The sequence below is a fragment of the Gossypium arboreum genome, chromosome 7, assembly GCF_025698485.1.
Source record: "Gossypium arboreum isolate Shixiya-1 chromosome 7, ASM2569848v2, whole genome shotgun sequence".
NCBI lineage: Eukaryota > Viridiplantae > Streptophyta > Magnoliopsida > Malvales > Malvaceae > Gossypium > Gossypium arboreum.
In genome coordinates this window covers 45,366,478-45,375,288 of record NC_069076.1, presented here as the reverse complement: position 1 = coordinate 45,375,288, position 8,811 = coordinate 45,366,478, and positions in this window count along the sequence as shown.

The following is an 8,811-nucleotide window of genomic DNA, read 5'->3' as shown; positions in this document are numbered from 1 at the left end:
GATCGAGCTATTATCGATTCATGAATCCGAGATTCGGACATACCCAAAACCGCCTTGAACGAGATATGGTCACTACGAGTTCTTAGTGATGCCGTTTGGGCTCACTAATGCCCCTGCGGTATTTATGGATTTGATGAATCGGATCTTCAGACCATATTTGGATCGTTTCATAGTTGTGTTCATTGACGACATCTTGGTCTATTCAAAAGATGAGACCGAACATGCGGAGCACCTGAGATTAGTGTTGCAAATATTACGGGATAAGCAGTTATATGCTAAGTTCAACAAGTGTGAGTTCTGGTTAAGAGAGGTTAGCTTCTTGGGTCATGTGGTATCTGCATCGGGTATTCAAGTCGACCCGAGCAAAATTTCAGCCATACTTAACTGGAAGCCTCCAAGAAATATTACTGAGGTTCAGAGCTTTTTGGGACTTGCCGGTTACTACCGACGGTTTGTAAAAGGATTCTCGATGATAGCCACACCCATGACGAAACTGCTTCAGAAAGAGGTCAAGTTTGAATGGACGGAAAAGTGTCAAAAAAGTTTCGATCAATTGAAAACTCATTTGACAGAAGCTCTAGTATTAGTGCAACCCGAATCTAGCAAAGAGTTTGTCATCTATAGTGACGCCTCCCTACTTGGGTTAGGTTGCGTATTGATGCAAGAAGGTCGAGTTGTGGACTATGCGTCGAGACAATTAAAGCCACATGATAAAAATTATCCAACCCATGATCTCGAATTGGCTGCCATCGTATTCGCCTTAAAGATATGGCGACATTACTTATTTGGTGAGAAGTTCCATGTATATTCGGATCACAAAAGTCTCAAATATTTGATGACTCAAAGAGACTTAAATCTGCGACAAAGGCGTTGGCTCGAGTTGTTAAAAGATTATGAGCTTGTCATTGATTATCACCCGGGAAAGGCTAATGTGGTTGCGGACGCCTTAAGCCGAAAATCACTGTTTGCTTTACGAGCTATGAATGTACACTTGTCTAGTCTACCCGACAATGTGTTAATAGCCGAATTAAAGGCCAAACCATTATTGACTCATCAAATTCGTGAAGCTCAGAAAGTTGACGATGAGTTGGTTGCAAAACGGGCTGAGTGTGTTCCGAACAAGGAATCGGAGTTTCAAATTGATGATGACGATTGTTTGAGGTTCAGAAGTCGTCTGTGTGTTCCAAAGAATTCGAAACTTATTTTGATAATTCTGAACGAAGCCCATTGTAGCCGAATAGCAATCCTCCCGGGGAGTACGAAGATGTACAACGATTTGAAATGTCAGTTTTGGTGGCATGGTATGAAACGAGACATCTCTGACTTTGTTTCGAGATGTTTAATATGTCAACAAGTGAAAGCGGAACATCAAATGCCTTCAGGGTTACTTCAGCCGATCACGATACCCGAGTGGAAATGGGATCGAGTCACAATGGACATTGTGTTCGGACTGCCATTGTCAGCAAGTAAGAAAGATGCGATTTGGGTTGTTGTTGATAGACTGACTAAGTCGGCTCACTTTATCCCCGTGCGTACGGATTTTTCATTGGATAAACTAGCTGAATTGTACGTTTCTCGATTGTGAGATTACACGGGTACCGATTTACATTGTGTCGGATAGAGATCCGAGATTCACCTCGCGATTTTGGAAGAAATTGCAAGAAGCTTTGGGTACCAAGTTGCATTTCAAAGACCGCCTTTCACCCCCAAACCGATGGTCAATCCGAGCGGATAATTCAGATACTTGAGGATATGTTGAGATGTTGCATCCTCGAGTTCGAGAGTTCATGGGACGGTATTTACCTTTGATTGAATTCGCGACAACAATAGCTTTCAATCAAGTATTAAGATGGCGCTTACGAGGCCTTGTACGAGCGTAAATGCCGTACACCATTGTTTTGGACCGAGCTCGGTGAAAGCAAAATTTTCGAGTGGATTTGATTAAAGATGCTGAATGAAAGTAAAAGTAATCCGTGAAAATCAAGATAGCCTCCGATCGTCGAAAGTCGACGCGGATCTGAAACGAAAAGACATTGAGTATCAAGTGGGAGATAAAGTGTTTCTTAAAGTTTCGCTTTGGAAAAAGATACTCAGATTTGGCCGTAAAGGCAAATTGAGTCCGAGGTTCATCGGGCCATATGAGATATCCGAACGAGTCGGTTCAGTTGCATATCGTTTGATTTTGCCCCCTGAACTCGAAAAGATTCACGACGTCTTTCATGTTTCGATGCTTTGACGCTATAGATCTGATCCATCGCACGTAATTAGTCCATCAGAGGTTGAAATTCAAGCCGATATGAGTTATGAAGAAGAACCGATTCGTATCCTAGCTCGTGAAGTGAAGGAGTTATGGCTCAAACACGGGATGGAAGAAGCTACTTGGGAACCCGAGAACTCTATGAAAGAGCGTTACCCAAACCTATTTACCGGTAAGATTTTCGGGGACGAAAATTTCTTAAGTGGGGGAGAGTTGTGATAGCCCAAAATTGACCCTAGTCGGAAAGTGGTTTCGGGACCACCAAACCGAGGCATAAAAATAATCTAATATTCATTTTGATGCCTATAATATGTGTTAATTTGTGTGTGACATTTTTGATGTTTTGATTTAGGGTTTTAAATGTGAATTTCACTAAAAAGGACCTAGTAGTGAACTTTGAAAATAGGATAGGGAAATGTGTGATGACTAGTGGATCATGCATGCAAAAATGAGGGGTTCCCTAAACTAAAGCCTAGTGGCCGGCCATGACAAAGAGTTATGGGCAAAACATGTCATAGACATGTTTTGTTGGTGCATTATGGAGAAACATTAAACTAAGGTGTATGGGTAATAAAAAAATGAAAAAGAAAATGTGTGTGAAGGCTTCTCTCCCTCCCCATTGCCGTGAGTTGAAGAAAAGAAAAGAAAAAAAAATTTGTTCATCCTTTTCATTCTCTCTTGACCGAAAATTTTAAGGAAGAAGAGGGAATTTTTGCTTCATGGTTGGTTTGGAAGAGGATTAGGAAGGGGTTTGGCTATACTTGCATCAAGATTAAGGTATGTTTGAGGTTGTGCCATGAGATTCATGCATGTTTTTAGTTGCTAGCTTGATGTTCTTATTAGCCCATGGTTCAAATCTTTGCTATGTCATGGGAATGATATTCGGCTAAGGTGGATGTTGTGTTAATGCCATTGCATGCTAAATATCAAGCTTGATAATGATACATGTGATGGGGGATTGAGGACTCTTGGATTTTCTTTTAGCATTTTTGAGTGAGACACTAAGTTCTTTGTTTAACCATGACCAAATTGAAACGGTATGGTGTTGTGGTGTATTCGGCCATGGTATATCCATAAGTATGATTTATGCATAATGCATGGTAGATAAGATTTGAGCTTTGGATATGTGTTTATATTTGGATATAAGCAACTTGAGATTCGGCCCTTGCACCTATATGTACATATGTTTGCACATGATGTATTGGTATGACATATATACTATCTCAAGGTATATATTTGCATATGATGATGTTTCGGTTATGAAATAAATGATGGATGCGTATTGAGTTACAATATGGAATGCGTTAGTTAGTAAAATGTATGCTGTTTTTGTGTGGTATTAAGTGTATAATTGGCCTCAACACGGACATGCATATTCGGCCACATGAAGGGGGGGTTGGTGTGCATGCATTCGGTTAGAGGCAAGAATATTGATGCCTATTCTTGGCTTGGAAAATTGACTAAGGAGAGTACTAACTAAGGTGTTGAATTGATTCGTGATTTCGTACACATGTGACTCTAATGTCTAATGTATATAAGGGCTAAGTACCTTGAGCTTCACTTTGATGTTTGAATGAATTGCTTGTTGTGATTAAAAACTGTGCATGACCATTGTGTATTTGAGCTAAAGGATGGCCATATGACCATTTAAACTCCCTGTCATATTCGGCCATAAGCTATCATAATAAGATTTTAATAAGTTAAATTTGTGTGAATTAGCTCAAAAGCTTAGAGGACCACAGTTGGATAAGGGAAAGGAAAAAGTGATCGAATAGCCGTCGAAATCGTTCGACAACATCCAAGGTAAGTTTTCGAGTAATGACCCTACTTGAATTATATTGAAATGATTTGTCATATTATGGCGGGCAACCGAATGTGCGTAGGGACTAAGTTATAAAGTCAATTGAAATCATGCTCTTTGTGTGTGGCTATTGAGCCGAAATTGGAAAGGTTTGATAAATGTTTTGTGTTTGAGCCTTAGTAACGAGAATGAAATATGGATGTGTCGTGATTATTGATATATGTGTACATGAGCATTTGAATGATACCGGGCTAAGTCCCAAGGCATTTATGCTAGCGATTATATCCGGCTAAGTCCCAAGGCATTTATGCTAGTGATTATATCCGGCTAAGACCAAGGCATTCGTATGAAGTTGTTATATCCGGCTAAGACCAAGGCATTTGTGCAAGTTACCAAATCCGGGTTAAGACCCGAAGGCAATTGTGCTTGTGGTTATATCCGGCTAAATTCCGAAGAAGCTCGGTTGAAGGTGAGCGTTTTGGTGTTGTAATAAATTCAATTAATACGCTCGAAAAACCCATACGATAAGGTATGTTTACATGTGCATCGGAAAAGTCGATTCGTTTGAAATAGTGTTCGTTCGATCGACTAACGAACTTTCGGCTCTTAGATAGGTTGATACCTTGTGTGTATATGTTGATGAAGTGTGAAGTAAGTATGATTATGAGAATGTGTATTAATAAAGTGATTCATTTAGCTATGTGAATGTAATACTTTAGTCAAAGCTGATTTCATTACTTGAGACTTACTAAGCATTAAAATGCTTACTCCGTTGCTTTGGCTCTCTGCTTTCTGATTTTGCTCGTTAGTTATCGGATTCGGGATCATCAAGTCGAAGTCATCCACACTATCAAAGCCCCTTTTGGTACAAATTTTGGTTGAACCTTGAAATGGCATGTATAGGACTACTCTTTCGTTTGTTGGTCATAGACCCTTTGATTTTGTATAAATTTGGATAGCCATGCGAAAATGGCTTATATACACTTTGGCTTGGTATCATAATCATTTTGTATGTTGTTCATTAAGAGGTATGGAAATGTTTGGAAACGATTAGCCATTGGGATGGTTAATCATGATCATTCCTTGTGCCATGTATGCTAAAAGGGCTAGTTGAATCAAAGGAATTATGAAGTAGGTAAAGGTTACCTTGAAAACAGATGCTGACAGCAGCAGTGATGTAGATGTGAAAAATCATTAAAAATAGTAGGAATGGTATTAAATAGTGAACAAATTATTTAAATGAACCTTGATGAATCTACTTTCATATGGAAGAAACGAAACGGTCATATGAGTTATATGTTAAGAGATATTAAAGTTCTCGTGAAACAGGGCCAGGACGGTTTCTGGATCCCCTGTTCCGACTTTGGAAATTCATTTTAAATTAACTAGAGATAATTAGGAGTCATGCCATATATGTATAGATTCTTCTTTGAGTCTAGTTTCTATAGAAAAAACGGTATCAGTATTGAAGCCCTGTACAGGGAGATATCCAAGTCGTAATGCGCGAAGGTCAGTGTAGTCGATCCCTGTAACAGGGGAGACTTTAACTAATAAACTGTAGTAATTGGCCCTACCAAAAATTCTAGAAAAAAATTTGTGGATGGAAATATGAGTCTAATTTCAGGGAAAAATTACGAAACTGATTTTCGAGCTTTGAAACTCAAGATATGATTTTTAAGGCGACAGTGATGCAGTAATCAGCTTGTCTGGAAAATTTTAAATGGACTGTGAAAATGATTAAGTCAAGTTTGTGTGCACCTTGTGTTCGACTCCGGTAACGGACTCGGGTACGGGGTGTTACAATAATGAAATCAAAAGGGAATATGAATTTATCTATTTTAACAAGTACATCCCCAATAATACCCCTAAGGTACTTAATTAATATGTCAGCTAATTGAATACTCATTCTAGTGGGTTTTGGTTCCCGAGACCAAGTTGTTTGAACATTTTATAAGGTATTAGATTTAGACTAGCACCCAAATCAGCCAAAGCTTGTTCAACATTTAAGCTACCAGTAAAATAAGGGATAGTAAAACTCTCTAGATCTTTAATGAGAATGACCAAGCACTTCTCATTGAGCTCCACAATGGACAGTTCGTCTAACTTCCTTTTATTTGTTAACAACTCCTTTAAAAAAATTTTATATTTGGGAAACTGCGAAAGGGCTTGAACAAAAGGTAAGTTAATATGCAATTTTTTTAAAAGTTCAAGAAATCTACCATATTATTCATTTATGTGGTCTTTCTTCACTTTTGCTAGATATGAAATTAGTGGTTTGTATTATTTGATCACTGGATTATGCTTTTTCTTTCATTCATCAACTTGATCATTTTTTTCAACAGTTTCTAGATTCAGCTTCTTTTCAGGCTTAACTAACAGCTTTCCACTTCGTATAGTGATTGCATGAACTTGTTTTTTTTTGGTTGGTTTCAATGTTACTAGGTAAACTGCCTTGTTGTCTTTCTGAAACTAATTTAGCAAGCTGACTTATCTGATTCTCGAGGTCCTAAATAGATGTTTGTTAATTCCTCAAAGTTGTTTCAGTGTTCTAAAGTCTAGTTTCTGACACTGAAATAAATTTAGTCAACATCTCTTCTAGATTTGGCCTTTTTTCTTACTGTTAAGGTTGTTGAAAACCTAAAGAGGGTTATAACCTTTGGTTTCTTTGACCACCCCAAGAAAAATTTGGGTGATTCCTCCATCTTGGATTATAATTTTTGTTGTAGAGGTTATTCTGAGGTCTAGAATTTTTACCTATAAAGTCAACTTGCTCGTGCTCCATGTTAGACTTGAAGGACAAACACTCCGGATTGATCATCCCCACTCCAGTCCCATCGCATTGCATTATCGAATTTACCTATTTACTGTAACTCAAACCACCAATCTTTTTACTTAGCGCATCCACTGACTTGCCAACATAGAAATTGCATCCATATTAAAAACACAAATTGCCTTAATAGGCTTTGTTCTCATAACTTTCCATTGATAGTTATTCAGTGACATCTCCTTCAATAAATTCTTGGGCTGCCTCAGGTGTCTTATTATTTAGTGTTCCACCAGTCACTACATTATATATTTGCCTAGTTGTTATGAGGACACCTTCTTAGAAGATCCTTAAATTTCTCTCATGTATCATATAGTTTCTTAAGCTCAAATTGAGCAAATGAAGAGATGTCAATCCTCAACTTGGTTGTTTTGGCCGGTGGAAAATACTTCACAGAAACTTTTTAGTCATCTGAGCCCAAGTTGTGATGGAACCACATGAAAGTGAATTTACCACTGTTTCGACTTATTCGTTAAAGAAAATGGGAACAATTGTAAGCATATGACATCATCAGTAACGTCATTGATTTTAAATATGTCCAAGATCTCTAGAAAGTTAGCTAAATGAGCATTCAGATATTCATTTTGCAACCCATCAAACTGAACATACTGTCGCGCCATCTGAATTGTGTTTGACTTAATCTCAAAATTGTTTGCAGCAATAGTCGGTTTAACAATACTTGATTTAGCCCCAACCAGAGTAGGCTTAGCATAGTCATATATAGTCCAAGGAGCAGAACGTACAGGAGGTTGCTGATTAACAAGATTATTATCTAACTCCACAATAATGTCCTTTTGCTCTTGATCATCTATTAAATTATGTTGATCTTGCCTTGCTTCTCTATCTTCTCTACGATTTCTGCAAGTAGTTTTTTCGATCTCATTGTAAAAAATTAACAGTTCCAACGGGTTGCCTTTAGTTATAAACAAAGGGAACCAATAGGAATCAAACAAAAGAAAAAAAAAACTTAGTGTGTAATAATTAAATTAAAAACAAAAATATTAAAATAAAAATAAAAAATGGCTAAATTAATAGAAATTAAGTTATCATAATATTCTAGTCCCCAAAAACAACACTAAAAACTTGATGCATTGTGAAACTAACTAAAAATTTGACTAAGGAAAGTGCATCTATCAATTAATAGTATAGCTACGATGAATAAAGATATCGTTCCCACGAAGACTAAAAGTATCAGTAATTACCGTCTTTCTATTATTTAACTGAATAATTTGAGTGGTTGATAAAACTACAATTAACTAAATTAATTAACTAATGAACACGACGAAGAAAAAATCATGAAAATAACTGATTAACAACCAAGAAGCTAAACAATACCTAGGAAAAAATCTGTGTAACAACCTATTTTTTAGTGGTGTTGAAAATAGTGGTTTCGAGACCACAACTCCCACGAGCAAGTAAATATTATTTATTTAATATTTACATGGTCATTAATTTCCTATTAAAATTTGGTTCAATACTTTTATTGTTTGAATAGTTAATTAAAGAAAAAGGATTACATCATAAAAAGTGAAAAAAGACAATTGTTAAAGCTTTAATAGTGAAAATTATTTATGAACCATAATTAGATGGTCTAAAAGGGAAAATTAACCACCCTTTAATTAGTGGACAATAAATATATGTTTGTATTAAAAAAATTGTGATAAGTAATGGTATTTTTGTAATTAATGTAAAATCAAACAAAAGAAGAAAAAAAGAATTGTCATCATCTTCATTTTATTTTTGGGTTGAAACCGAAAGCCATTGTTGAAAAGAGGAAGGAAGCTTCGGTTTGCTATTTTCTTTGCATGTAAGTGTGTTTGTCATCAGTTTTTCATGAATTTTACGTTTTTCTGATCGTTGTAATGATATCTACCGAGTTTAGGGACTATTTTGTGAAACTGTCGATGTTTAGAAAAATTAAAATTGATT